At 39.8% G+C, this 14,925-nt stretch overlaps 1 long non-coding RNA gene across 1 annotated transcript in view; it reads left to right on the forward strand.

Annotated features, from left to right (window-relative positions):
* LOC118495097 overlaps positions 1-14,925 on the forward strand; it is a 90,432-nt gene that overhangs the window by 31,766 nt on the left and 43,741 nt on the right. The window lies entirely within an intron of this gene.

Raw genomic sequence — 14,925 nt, forward strand, 5'->3', positions numbered from 1 at the left:
GTATTTAGATCCTTTACTTAAGTAAAAGTACTAATACCACGCTGTAAAAAAAAACTCAGTTACAAGTAATAGACCAGCATTGAAAATGTTACTTAAGTAAAAGTATGTAAGTATCATCAGGAAAATGTAGTTAAAGTATTAAAAGTAAAGAACAATCCTCCCATTTTAGAAAGTGTAAAGGATCCTAACAGTTGTGTGTTTAATGGTCTGATCATTTCAGCTGGACTTGTAGGCCGTTATATTGTTGGCTAGTTTACTTTATAATAAAACATCAGATTTTATAAACTACATGTGTTTTGTGTGTAGATATCTTAATGTGTAAAGTAACTAGTAACTAAAGCTGTCAGATAAATGTAGTGGAGTAAAAGGTACAATATTTCTCTCTGAAATGTAGCAGAGTAGAAGTAGAAAGTGGCATGAAAAGAAAAGACTCAAGTAAAGTACCTTTAATATTTACTTAAGTACTTGAGTAAATGTACTTTGTGACATTCCACCACTGATAAAATGTAATTCATATTTTCCTCATTTATGATGTATTATTTCACCTACCCACGGCCCATCCTGACTTTTATGACCCAAACCCTGTGTGTGCTGTGTATTTGGTGTTCTGCATAACTCTTCTGACAATATGAGCTCCTGTCTGAGAGCTGCTGATGATTGTGTAAAGCCGGCCGGTTGGCTGGTATTTGAAATGCATGCGGCAGGATAAACCATAGTTTTATGGTGGTGTTGTATGGGTAATGTGCAAAAAAAAACATGAATCAATCTCTCTTTCTGTTGCTCTCTCACTTGCTAGCTGAGTAGGAAACCTAGACATTGGCAGGCAAAACTTTGAAATTGAATCCAGCCGGCGCTTATGCACAGTAGGGATCAACCCATACTGTTTTTTCAAGGCCAATACCGATAACGATTATTAGTAGTTAATGAAACCAATCCGATATTTGGAACCGATATGCATTTACAGTAAAAATGTAAATCTTTAAGTCAAAATTAAGATTTTGAAATGTTACAAACTCCAACACAAAACCATGTTTAAATGCTTTAAGCAATTATTTAATAAATCAGAAACTTTCAACATTATACCCAATAAAAGAGAGTCAGATAGTGTTGTGGGGAAGTCATTAAGTCAGACTCAGTGGTGAGTGAAACCGAAGCAGAGGGGCAGACACAGAGCTGTAGCCGAGCACACTAGAATCACCAGTAGAACACTTTTTAATTCATTAACTTCATCAGTTATCAGGCAAATAAAACGCTGATACAGATATTCTGCAAACGTTAATCGTCCAGGGCCGATAATCGGTCGATCCCTAACGCACAGTTCGCTTACGTTTTACAGTGGACATTTGTAGTTAACTGAGGAGGAAAAACCTTTTGCTATTGCTGCATTCAGGCTCAATTCTCAATGCCCTTTGTATCATGCACTAAGCTCTTAATTATGCACAGCTTTCTCACTCTTAAAACTTTATCTAGTATGGATGAGATAACATCTCGGATGAAGGAGAAAAAGTTAGGCTTTGGCCAACATCTCCATCCATATTTTGCTCATGTGACAATAGATAAAGTAAATATATATGTTGGTTGGACAAAACAAGGAATTTGAAGACATCATCTTGGGCTTTTTGAAAGAAATCGATCAGATTTCTACTCGGTCCTGCCTCGGTCTAAGATAAAGAGGACTCTGGATTTTATTTCAAGACCAGTCAAGACCACAACTGCGGGGATATCACTAAATTGCCTGTACATTGTCTGATTCGTGCCTATGTGTTAAAACTTGCAAATGCAACCAATAACTTGACTTATATCTAATTTGAAATTTGTTACCGTGAACCCCTCCTCTCTTTGCACTCCCAAGAAAGTGAATGCGTGAGACAGCAGAAGAAGTTCTGGCTATTTTACACAAATCTGGTCTTGGTCTTGACTCAATCTCGCCCTGCCTTGGTCTTGGTCTTGGTCTTGGTCTTGACTCGGTCTCAACCCCTCAAAGTCTTGGTCTCGATACACTCAGGTTTTGGTGATGACTTGGTCTCGGTTTAGGTAGTCTCAACTACAACACTGCCTCTAACATAGGCTCTGGCTTTGATAGGGAATTGGCAGGTGTTCCTCCTATAAAAAGACATTTTAAGCTGCCTTCTCATATAGGATTAAGATCAGAACATTGGACCCTGCTTTCCTCCATTTTGGAGCCACTTCACCCATCTCCTGCCCCTTAGATCCATAATGAGACTCGTCAGCAGAAATCTAAAGCACTTGTGTGACGCCTGTTTCAGAGATAGGTATTTTAATTTGAAAGCTTTGCAACTACAATATTTGTCAGCACTGAATCACATTGTAGCAGTGTTTGCTTTTCTCATTATCTCACCAGTGTGTTTTGTAACATGTATGAGGTTATGACGTGTGAGCAGCCAACATGATCCACTCTCAGAGTACGCTGTGTCTTTATAAAGCATTTATTGCACCACTAGCAGTGGAGTTGAGTTAAATGATGTGGCTCTGCTCCGACAATGCTTCCTGTACCAATCTGTGCGGGGCTGACACATTTCAGATTCTGTGCACACAAGCCTGGGAGATGGATTATACCACGTCTGTGTACAAGATTTCATTATGTTGTGCTATATTGTAAGATATTCATATTATTTTGTGTCTCTGGTTACAAAATAATGAATATTCTTAGAGTATGAAGCAGTGCCGAATGAGAGGAAAACAAACGATGGCATCAGAAATTACCACAGAGTTGAATCAACACATTTTCTCAGACAGGCTCAAAGAAAACTAAGGTCAAACAAACAAAGAACTTTACGGTACAAACGGAGCTACATCACGTTCTTCGTCAAGTGGTAACCTTCAGGAAGTTAAGTAATGTCTGATTTTACCCCAAACCACTGTCTTTTTCTAAATTTCAAGTAGTTTTTGCGCCCAAACGCAATGTTTAAGATGTGTTTAAAACTGTGACTGTTACGTTCTCTGGTTTAGATATGAGGTTGTATTTCCTGACAACGCTAGGGGTGCTAATTTATTAAATGCTCCTGTGGGTTGTACTAGAGCAGGGGTCTTCAACGTTTTTTAGGCCAAGGACCCCTAACCTGAAAGAGAGACAGAGCAGGGACCCCCTGCTACATTCATATTGTATAAAATTGAGTTGCATAATACACTGGGCCTACAATAACTTGTAGGGTGGCCTAAAGCCTATACACACACTCCTTTTTATGGTGTCCTACAATACTGAGCTTCTATTTACATATTCATATATCATCATGTTTTAATGTCAAACATACATGTGGATGGCACAGTGAATCCAGAAGCTTAGCTGTATCTGTTGATGGCTCCCATAGTGGATACCTTTCATGTAGGCCAGTAAGCGTATCATTTTACAAAGTGGCTTATTTATCTTTGCTAATTTTCAGACATATTTTAATTTTTTGGGGAAAAAAACTTACAAAAAAGTATTAGACAATAATTTGGTTGAAGAGCTCTGTATTAGAGGGTATAATTAACCGATATCGTCGTACGGGTTGGCAAACTGGTTGGAAGGGTGTTAGTCTATATCCACGATATTCCACTTCCGGGATTGCTCTGTTGCCAAAGGAAATTCCGCAGGATGTCACTCTTTTCAGCCGGATTTCTTTGTGTTGGCGTTCTAAACTCTGGTGGATTTTTGAGGACTATGGTTAACTGCTCCTCAGATCTCTGCAGGGTAAATCCAGACAGCTAGCTAGACTATCTGTCCAATCTGAGATTTCTGTTGCACGACTACAACAACTTTTGAACGTACACGAAACAAGTACCTTCGCAAGGCTATTTTGCAAAGGCACCGTGGCTCTATCAGTGCTTATTTTTGTTGTTTTGAAGAATCTGGAGATGAATGGGTCCTTGCTTAGTTTGTCTCATGCACAAGACCAAGGGTGATGCTTCCAGCCAATGGTTTCACAATGTTCCACTGGTGTACAGGTGGCAATATGCCAAGCAATACAGCAATATGCCAGCCAAGGCAGGGAAGAAGACTGCTAGCTAGTAAACATGGATGTAAACAATGCAGGGTTTCAAGTACTTCCTTTGATTTGGAAATAATGGTTCCACTCCTCTCACTGCCACATTCTTTGTGACAAATTCAAAGAGGTTCAGTAAAAAACATTACATAGGCAGTACTGCACATCTCATAACCCAGATCTCCTTTGTCCTCTCCTCTGTCCTTTTGACAGTTACAGTACAAGCAATCCTTGTTGTTAAAGATAATCTATTTTCTGTCACGTTACCTCCTATCTAGCCAGAATAAAATAATGAAACTAACACAATGTTACATTATTGAGCAGTGTTGTAGTCAAGACCACCTAAACCGAGACTGAGTCACCACCAAGACTTTGAGGGGTTGAGACCGAGTCAAGACCAAGACCAGACCAGTGCGAGTCCCACACTGCATGACACCATAAAATGTGGAAAATGCTAACCATAGGCACTCTTCAAGACAACACACAAGACTGAGTGGAAATGCGGTCGATTCTGAGATGAGACGGGGGCCTTCAAAAAGTGGAAACTGTAATGGAAAATCACATATTGGATTATTAACATATCTGATTATTGACTTGTTTTTCAGTTTTTAGCTGCTTAAACGTTTTACCTCGGCTTGATGTATGGACCCTGACAGGTACAGAAACTTGCCTTCTCTACATCCCTGTTCTTTCCCAGGATGGAGGGGCCCATAAGGGCTAATAATTCACCCCCTCTCCATTGCTGTCAGCTTGGGAGAGGGTTAATAAGCAAGTGATTCTCCAAGACTCTTTGTTCATTCTCTAGGACTCTCATGATGAACTGAACCTTCTTTGCGCAAAGAATAAATACTTAAAAGACTTTGTTGACCAAAGCTTGTTTTCAGATCTCACCCTATGTATTACCCCGATTTTTCACTGGCTGCATTCCGGTTTAGTTCCGTCCTCTGCCACGCGCCATACCACACCAGGAGCGTCTCAGAAGCGGAGCGTCTTTACTGCCCAACTTGCAGATTTTATTGTCTCTACAGGGCAAGAAAGTTTATTTGTATAGCACAATTCACACACAAGGCAACTCAAAGTGATTTACAGGCCTATAAATACATTGTAAACATAAACAATCAAAATACATTGAAGAAACAAAGCACAGTTACAACAAGAACACTATAGTTAAATTGTGGAAAAGTTATAATAACATATTTAAAATCAATAATAAAATAGACATTAAAATTATAAAATAGAAGAAATAATAGTTAAGGAACTAGTGTATTGAATTACTGAAAGCTGCAGTGAACAGTAAAGTTTTGTTCCCCAAGTGAGGAGCATAATAACTAAATGCAGCTTCCCTGTTTTGTGCTAGTTCTGGGAATGCACAACAAACCTGTCCCAGATGACCTGAGGGGTCTAGATGCTTGATAGGGGACTAACAAATCCAGCATTTATTTTGGTCCATGAACATTCAATACCAACAATAACGTTTTTAAATCTATCCTATAATTTGCAGGAAGCCAGTGTAGGGATTTAAGGACTGGTGTGATATGGTCCAATTTCCTGGTGTTTGTTAGGACTCTGGCAGCAGCATTCTGAATTAGTTGCAGCTACCTGATGGATGTTTTGTTTAGACCCTTAAGACACCATTACAATAATCTAACTTACTGAAAATAAATGCATAAACAAGATTTACTGTGTCCTGTTTAGACAGAAAACATTTAATTATTGCTATGTTTTTTAGGTGGTAATAGGCAGATTTATTAATAGTTTTAAGTGGTTATTGAAATTCAGGTCAGAGTCAATAACTACACCGAAATTTCTGCCGTGATTTGTAGCTTTTGATGAAATCGAATTAGGTGAGCAGTGACCTTTGACCTTTCGTTTTTGGGGCCAAAACCAATCACTTCTGTCTCACCTGCATTGAGCTGAAAAAAGTTCTGCACTTGTTAATTTCATGAATGCACATACTAAATGAAAGTAAGGGACTATAGTCATTTGGTGACACTGAAACATAAAGTTGCGTATCATCTGCATATGTATAATAATAAATGTTAACATGTTCCATGATTTGAGCGAGGGGCAACATGTAAATATTGAATAGACGTGGTCCTAAAATGGACCCTTGAGGAACCCCGCGTGTAATCTTTGTTCTCTTAGACCCATAATTTTGAATGGAGACAAAATAGTCCCTATCTTGTAGGTAAGAAGTGCCAGTAAGTCCCACCCACTTTTCCAGTCTGTCAAGTAGTAGGATATGATCAACCGTATCGAATGCAGCGCTGAGGTCTAGTAAAACCAAGACAGAGATTTTCAATGCATTATTTTTCAGATGTACATGTACATGTCATTTAAAACTTTAATAAGTGCAGTCTCAGTGCTGTGGTTTGGTCGAAATCCAGACTGAAGTAGATTAAAAAGGTTGTTTTGTATCATAAAAGCATGGATTTGTTGAAAACCAACCTTTTCAATAATTTTCCCCAAAAACGGAAGGTTTGATATAGGCCTATATTTTGTAATTGCTGTAGCATCCAGATTAGACTTTTGGTAAATTGACTGGATACTCTCGCTGTTCCACTTCCTGCCCAGTTGTCCCCACGCCCCATGGATCGTGTGAAAATAGACTTGGCGCGGGTCTTTAGCGGAGCAGAGAGCCGCTTCATTCATTCAGATGGTTGGAGTCTGTAGCCAGTCATACAGTAGGTAGATCTGGAGCAGCAGACTTCTAGCTTTCATGGGTTGGTGATAAGACACTGTGCTGCTATGATGCAGCATTGGGCGAGCCCTTCAGCCCCAACAGGAAGAACAGAAAACAAAATGCTTGTTTTTTTCTGTTCAGTTTGCTTTGTATTCATTAAAAAAACTGCTATTTAATGAGCAAATCATTTCTAGATCTGTTTTTATTATAGTGATAAAATTGTACTTAACATTACAACGTTTTATACAGACTGATATGAATCCATCATTTTCAAACTAATGTTTCTGAAGGAATGAAGACTAAATTCTGATGAACAACACAACAGTGATGCAAAAACGGACACAAACAATCCAGTTTCTGGTGTTCTTTCAGTTATATTACAGTTTAGGTTTTACAGTTTCTCGATTGCTAAGACACATTTCTTGAAAGCTGCTCTCCTTTCTCTAAACTGTGAACACAAAACCCAATTTTCAAGCTACATTCACAAAACCTCAGACTCTTCTTGCAAAACCAAACTTTCACCTCAAAACAGTTCAATCTGTGCTCAAAACTGAACTATGTTGTCAAATCGTGCCCCGAGTCAATCAAAATTAAAAACACTACTGAACAGTCACTAAACACTACGTAGAAAAATAGAAAACACAATGCTCAGGACATGAAGCTGGAGAAATAAATGTTTATTGTTCACTGTAGGCTAAATGCATGTTGCAAAACAAAAAAAAACCTGTGCATTTAGCACTTGTACAAAAAGACAAAACAGAAATCTTGTGCATTTACACATAACACTTGTAAAAACAAACAGAAATCTTATGCGTTTGCCACTTGTGTACAGTAACCCCATGTAAAAATAAAGTACAAAAATATACAAATAAGTGCATTACTCAGCCACAGCATCATGTCTCCGTGCTGGGTCAGGCCACAGGACTTCATCCACATCACAGGCCACATTTTGTCTGGCCAGGCAACGGGGGAAAAAAACCCTGACATGCCGTATCCAGGCTTGGCATGCCTCCACACCTATGTCACCACAGGCAAGTCCCATGGCTTGCTGGAGATTTACCCTGGTGTAAGGTTGGCGTTCATATACTTTCCACCACCATGAGGAGAAGAATTCCTCAATGGGGTTTAGGAAAGGGGAGTACGGTGGAAGGCAAAGATTGATAAAACCTTGGTTCATATTGAACCACTCTCTAACCTGGAGGGCTCTGTGAAAACTCACATTGTCCCAAACAACATAGATGGGATGCTCATCCTGCTGCCCTAACAGAGCATCTCGCATGTGATTGAGGAAAATGAGGAGCTGGTGAGTGTTGTAGGGCCCCAGGTTGGCATGATGGTGGACAACCCCATGATTGCTGATGGCAGCACATAATGTGACATTGCCACCACGCTGCCCAGGAACACCAACAATGGCCCGATGGCCAATCACATTACGGCCTCTCCTCCTTTTGGTGAGATTAAACCCAGCTTCATCCATGTAGATGTATTCATGGGGTCTTTCCATTGCATCCAGTTGAAAAACCCTCTGTCTAAATAGATATAGTTTTGTAAGTGATACAGAAAAAGTGATTTAGGCCACTACAGTAAATCACTACTTAGAGTAATCAACATTGAATGTGTCTGGATATATGCCAACCTGTACATACTGGAATCTTTGCTCTTTGACTCTGTCTGAGTTGCGATCAAAGGGCACTCTGTATAGCCGTTTCATGCGCAGTCTGTTGCGCTTGAGGACACGATCAACAGTAGAGAGGCTGACACTGTTGATACCCTCAAAATTTACATGGTCCTCAATGATCTTCTGCTGAATTTCACTCAGTTTAATGGCATTGTTCTCACGGACCATATCAACAATTAGGGTCTCTTGGTGTGGGGAGAACATACCTGTCCTCCCACCCCCATGTGGCAGTCTTTCAATTCTACAAAAAGAGAACATGGAGTTACAAAAAATATACATGGAATACTAGGCCTACAAACAGTTAGACCAACCCTCCATTACAATACTACAGTACATTGGTACAGTGATGTACTGAAACATATATTTACTTACAGTATACTGTGGTACAGTATATAGTATGTCATACAGTAATTGCTGTCAACATTTACATACTGTACTATAATGTCAAAAAAAGGTAATTACCTGTTCTCTTCTCTAAATCTTCGGATTATGGTGGACACAGTGAATCTACTGATGTTTGGTTGTACCCTTTGTCCAGCCTCCCTCATGCTCATACCATGGACAAGAACATGGTCAATCACAGTAGCTCTGATTTCATCAGATATTACTGTTCTTTGTCTTTGCTGACCACCTCAACCTCCTCTCACACAAACTCTTCCTCTCAGATTTCTATCCATTGTAGGGCCTCGCAAACCAGTGCTCTCTGAACTGGCTTATATGTTCCCTCACATCATTAGCCACAAGTGTGATCAATTTTGAGTTGTTGTGTTCAAGTGGTGACACCTGTGCTTTAATTGTGTTTGACTTTTGTCACCTGTGCTCACCATTATGCAGCACGGGTGCATCACAATGAAAATGTGTTGGCAAGTTGTGTCTAAACAGGTGAAAAGTGCTTATGGTTTTGCCAAAAGAGTGATTGATTCAATCAGTGGGTTCAGGCAACTGAGCATTTGGTTCAGACAATAGGGTTTAGTGTTTTAGCAATTGAGAAAAACTGTACTATTGGCTCTAACATGAAATTAGCCAAATCCCCAGGAACAAGGTTAACCAAACGAGGAAAAAAAACAAAGTGGGGTCATTAAATACACACATACTGTCCGTCATATGTTGTTCAATCTAGCTAAACTATAAAGAAAATCTATTTATTTACGGACATCAAGCTAGGCTATATGCTAGCATGTCTGAAATTAGCAAATACACACATACTGTCCGTCATATGTCGTTCAATCTAGCTAGCTAAACTACCGGTATAAAGAAAAGCTATTTGTTTACGGACATCAAGCTAGGCTAGCTATGGCTAGCGCCATATGCTACGTGCTTAATTTATGTTACTCACCCTCATAGTTCTGTACGTAACTTGATATGTCCCACTTCAAAGCTTTCTCCCGTTTCCTGATGGGTGCAGGTGAAAGAGCGTCAACCATTCTGTGCACATTATTGACATATACTAATAATAAAACGATGCACGGCGGGGGTAAATAAACTTGGGTTACAGAGGAGCCGTCCGCAACGGATGTTCTAACATAAACGAACGCACCCTCAACGGGGCAGGGATCATTTCATTGGTCAACACTACAGCTGGCATTCTATTGGTTGCTGAATTTTGATAGGGTTGTCACACAAACAATCTGAGAGCGCAGGAAAAATCCGAGAGGAGAAGATTTCGAAGCGTGCAGAATCAGCCTGAGTGCAAGGAGAAATATTTGAGTCCAAGCACAAAGTTTGAGCACAAGCACAGCAAATCCAAGCGTGAGCAGTGACTATTTGAGTGTGAGGGCAAGGTTTTGAGGGAAATTATTACAACATCTGAACGTAATATTAGTGAGAAATGCTCTCAAATTGAAATAATGCACTCTTGAATAAAGATAGGAATATCACTCCATAACCTTCACCAAGAAATGCCAATAAAGCAGCACCTCGGCCACATTATGTTGATTTCAAAGAGACAGAAAATCACCTTTGAGTTTAGTATGGCACTGCACCCAGGCAAGATCAAAACAGTCATTTCCAACCTGCAATTTGGAGCAAAACAGACATTTGTGTTGGGTTATTTTACTTTTTTCAACAGACCCGTACTTGAAAACTGAAAGACGTTCAGGAATATTTTCTCTGCCATATCATTTCTTTTTTTACTGTTGAAAAGGCTAGCTGATGCTGAGGCACTTAAAGGTAGAAATTTTCCGATCAGTGGCTGTCAGATGCACCACCCACATCTCACCGGGATACCTGGGGAGAGACGGCCTCCTCCACAGAGCCCAACACCACAGAGACCTGTCAGTCAGCCGGACTCCGCTTCGCCTGCTGCAACCTACGCATGAAACTCTGAGCCGGAAAACTCAATGAGGGAAGGAGTTGGGGAAAATAAAGACAAGCATTGGGTACATTGTCTTAGTTTCTCTTTTGTTCTTTACACCCTCTGATATTAAGTTTTGTGCTGATTCGAGGAACAAACATAACAAGATGTTTTGTTTAGGTTCAGACAGGAGTAGGCTTGTGTTGCTAAACATGGCTTTAGGAAATTATAGGAGGTAATTTGCAGATTTAAGCTTATTGTGGATCATTTCTAACAAAGGGATTGTAGCCAGGTCAACTTTCTCTTTTCTCATCACCATGTACAAAACCTGTTTTTTCACACTCCATTTCACAACAATCTGAACAACACGTATGGTTTGTCCCAAGCACATTAAGCCCAGTTCAGACCAAAGACTCGCGACGAGATGAAACAGTTTTAGAACGTCGCAGTGAAAAGTTTCAGCGGTCTGAACCCGCCCATCTCAGCTCGTCTCAAACCAGCTGATGGTTTCGCTGTGACTCAACTGTTCAAGTCTCCAGAGGCTGGTTTTAGAAGATAAGATACGTCACCTGTTTCAACATCCAATAGAGAAGTCAGCTGGTAAAGTCAGCTATAAACTATAGAAATAAAATGATCCATAATTCATTTTATTTTGTGTTACAAACAGCTGGTCGACCGCCAGTAATGTTATATGGTCAAGCGAGACTGAAGAGAGGGAGCGCCCAGCGGCGATAGAACAAAGCAGTGAATCGGAGAAATAAAACCGGTTTTCGCCGATTCATCACTAGAAGTGTAACTGTAACAAGCATCTCACTATCACTAACGTTATCCACATTCATATTTAGACAAAACAAATGATATATTTAGCTACAAAAAGCATGGAAGTTGGAAGTTAGAACGGAAGTACAAAGAGTTGTTGCTATGGAGATGATACACCGTCTCGTCTCATCGGTGTGAACTGGCAGGTATCAGAACGCTGGCCGACGCGTTGCAAGAAGTTGCAAGTTCAACTCGTCTCATCGCAAATCTTTGGTCTGAACTGCGCATTACGCCGGCTACACGCTGGATGCGTGGCGTGAGCGTGGCGTTTCTGTTGCGTGGCGTTTTCTATGTCTTTGCACACCAGAAACATGTCTGACGCGGCGCTGCTGCTGTTAGTCTTGTCTGTACACATGTATGTTTCCCATTGATTTACTGCACTCAAGCAGTAGTATACTTCATGTTAAACAAATATATACTGATCTGATTACAGCAAAGACAACATTGTCGGTATTGACTGCAAAATAGGCTACAGAGTATTTTGTTTTGTATTGACAGGTGCAATATTTCAAAATCGATAATTATTTATTTTTTTAAATTACATTTATATCTGCATTTATGTCAAAACCTAGAGACTTTCAAACATCAAAATGTCATTTATGAAATGTATTCGTGTCAAAATGACATATAAACATCTTTTCCTATTCTATTTTGAATGGAAACACTTCCAACACGTTTGCGTGAAAAATAGTTGGTGGTCCTATTTCTAGCATGCACGTGTTTTCGGCGTGGCTTGAACCGCGCTTGAGACATGCATGTCACGCAGGCAGTGTGCAAGCTCTAACCTGATAACATGGGAGCCAAAATAAAAACGGACACGTGTGTAGCCGGCCTTAGAGAAAAGTAAGTTGAAAAGAGCTGACAATCACTTATATGACGGTGATGTGAGCAAAGTAATATAAGCACTTAACAGTATATGAATATCAAGATTGTCAAAGCCAGGCTCGAGGAATAACAAAATCAAAGCATTTGTACTACAAATGATTTATTTTGACTCAACAAAAAAGAAAACAAAGAAAGGTACGCTTTACGACAGAACAAAGACACACAGAAACACTCAGAACAGTGTTCCCACCCCAAGAAGTAGATAAATAAATAATAAAAAAAATAATTAGTAAATCTAAGACAATGCATGTCAAATTTGTTGTGAGAGAGGACATATATACACATGACAGAAAGAGAATCTTACAAAAAAGAAAAACAACAAACAAATAAACAAACAAAAAATTAGAAAAGTACAGTATATACAGAGTAAAATCCAAGCGGGTTGTCACCTAAATAAAGTGAAGCCAGCGGTTGTCCTAAGGGACCGTTCCGTATTTATGGAATGGACCACCGGAGGAAAATAGGGGAGGGTCATGTATTTTTTATTTTTTGCTGAGGGGAGGGTCATCCAACATTTTTTAGTCTGGGCGGGGGGGTCATCCAACTTTTTTATTCATGAAAAGAGCAAAATTTCAAAGTGGCTTGTTTGGTGCATATTTATCCATGTAGCTCTCAGTCTTGGCCCCCTAGCAGATGGGTCTGACCGCATACGCGGAGTTTGCTGGGGGGGCAAGAGGAGCACCACCCCTGGTGGCTCAAACAGGTAATTGCATTGTTTAAAAAATTAGTAGAATAATTACATCTGGCATGACCAGATATTAAATAAATATCTTAAATAACACAAAACAACTAAATGGTGGTAGGTAATACATCAGATTTCATATACTGCTTTAGTACAAAAAATATTACCTGGCTGACGATGGGAGCAGCAGGACACAAAAAACCAAAATTATTGTTGCACTAGTCTGGACATCTTGCCGTGCCAACCTTGCAATAAAGGTTTCCTAAATGCCATGTATATAAATGTGATGTCAGCTTACTAATTGATTGCGCGTTTTGGGTAGATTTGGACTTTTATAGCCTATGTTTTATTCCACTTTGTTTAAACGGTGAAGTGGAGAGGCCTGGTTCACCTGTTTGGAGCTGGCTGGTGAATGTGACGCTCGTATCGGCCTTGCTGGATACACCGTTACTCTGTTTGTGGATCTACTGATCGCTGTGGATTACTTTTTTTTTCGTGTCATTACGGCAAAATACGGATCTTTTTTTCTCAACGTGTCTTAACGTTTTATGGTGAGTTTGGAGAGGCATCTCAACAGACTGTAGGTCCAACACTGATTGTTCACTGTTACATTTTAGTTCAATTTAAGCGTCTGTCTATTGTGTTCCAAAACAGCCGTGCCGCGATTGGATTTCATAAGGGCGAATTGTTAAATTGTTAATTATTATTGTAAATTGTAACTTAAAATCTGCTTTAAAAATAAACATGTGTTTTGGAATATAATGTTCAGCTTCGGCAGCTTTACCTATGTGCTAAAATATACAATGACAAAGCCTAGTGACAAGTCCATAGCAACCAGTGCTGAAGTTTCCCAGTGTCCTTTGCTGAATGGTCTCAATGTTTTATTGTTTTATTTCATATGAATACTAGTTTACTAGAGGAGTAACTTAGTATTTGAAGTAATGCAGTAATGCATGAAGTGTGCATTTAGTTTCCATGCTTATTGTGTTTCCACAACAAAGTGAGTAAATCTACTGAAATGGCCACCACACCATAACAGAGGAGAGTGATGTGTAAGATGAGAATGCAGAGGTTAACTCCTGTACGTCATGGCTGTAAAAATCAAATGGTGTCTGTACTTCTTTGCTAAGTGCAAACTTGCATACAAGGGGAGGGTCATGCCTGTTTTTCAAATCATTTTGGAGGGTCATAGGAAAATTATTATTGACAGGGATTATTGAGGGGAGGGTCATGTCTTTTTAGGTTAGAGGCCACAAAACTCCTCCGGTGGCCCCTTAATTAAATAACGAACAGTCCCTAATTAGATTGTTTCATGCAGCTCTGATTTCTCTTCCACATATCTCAAAAAAGGTTTCCAGAGCTCATGAAATTTGCCAGAGGAACCTCTAAGTGTATGTCTTATTTTTTCCAATTTCATATAAAATAAAGTACACCTGATCCATAGTGTGTGGCACAGAGGGATGGCATCTGTCCATTTCAGAAGGATTAGGCGGCGGGCAAGCAATGTACAGAAAGCCAGAAAGTCACACAGAGTTGTTCAAACAACAAGTTGTAGACAACAAGGTACTCCAAAAAGGGCTATGACAGGACAGGGGGCTATAGACACCTCTAGGACCTTCGAAAGTGTTTTAAACATTGAAGTCCAGTAAGTCGACAGCTTGAAGCAGCTTCAAAATGTGTGTAAATATGAGGATGGGGTCATTTTACAACGATTGCACGCTGGATCTATGTCTGGGAATCTCTCTGATAACTTCTCTTTGGTCCAGTGAGCCCGATGCAATATTTTACACTGTAGTAGTCCGTGCCTTGCACAGATAGAGGAGGTGTGGACTCTTTTGTATTGCATCCCAAGTTCATCATGTATGATCTCACCTACATCCTGCTCCCATCTATGTCTAATAG

Source organism: Sander lucioperca, chromosome 5, assembly GCF_008315115.2.
Source record: "Sander lucioperca isolate FBNREF2018 chromosome 5, SLUC_FBN_1.2, whole genome shotgun sequence".
NCBI classification, from domain to species: domain Eukaryota; kingdom Metazoa; phylum Chordata; class Actinopteri; order Perciformes; family Percidae; genus Sander; species Sander lucioperca.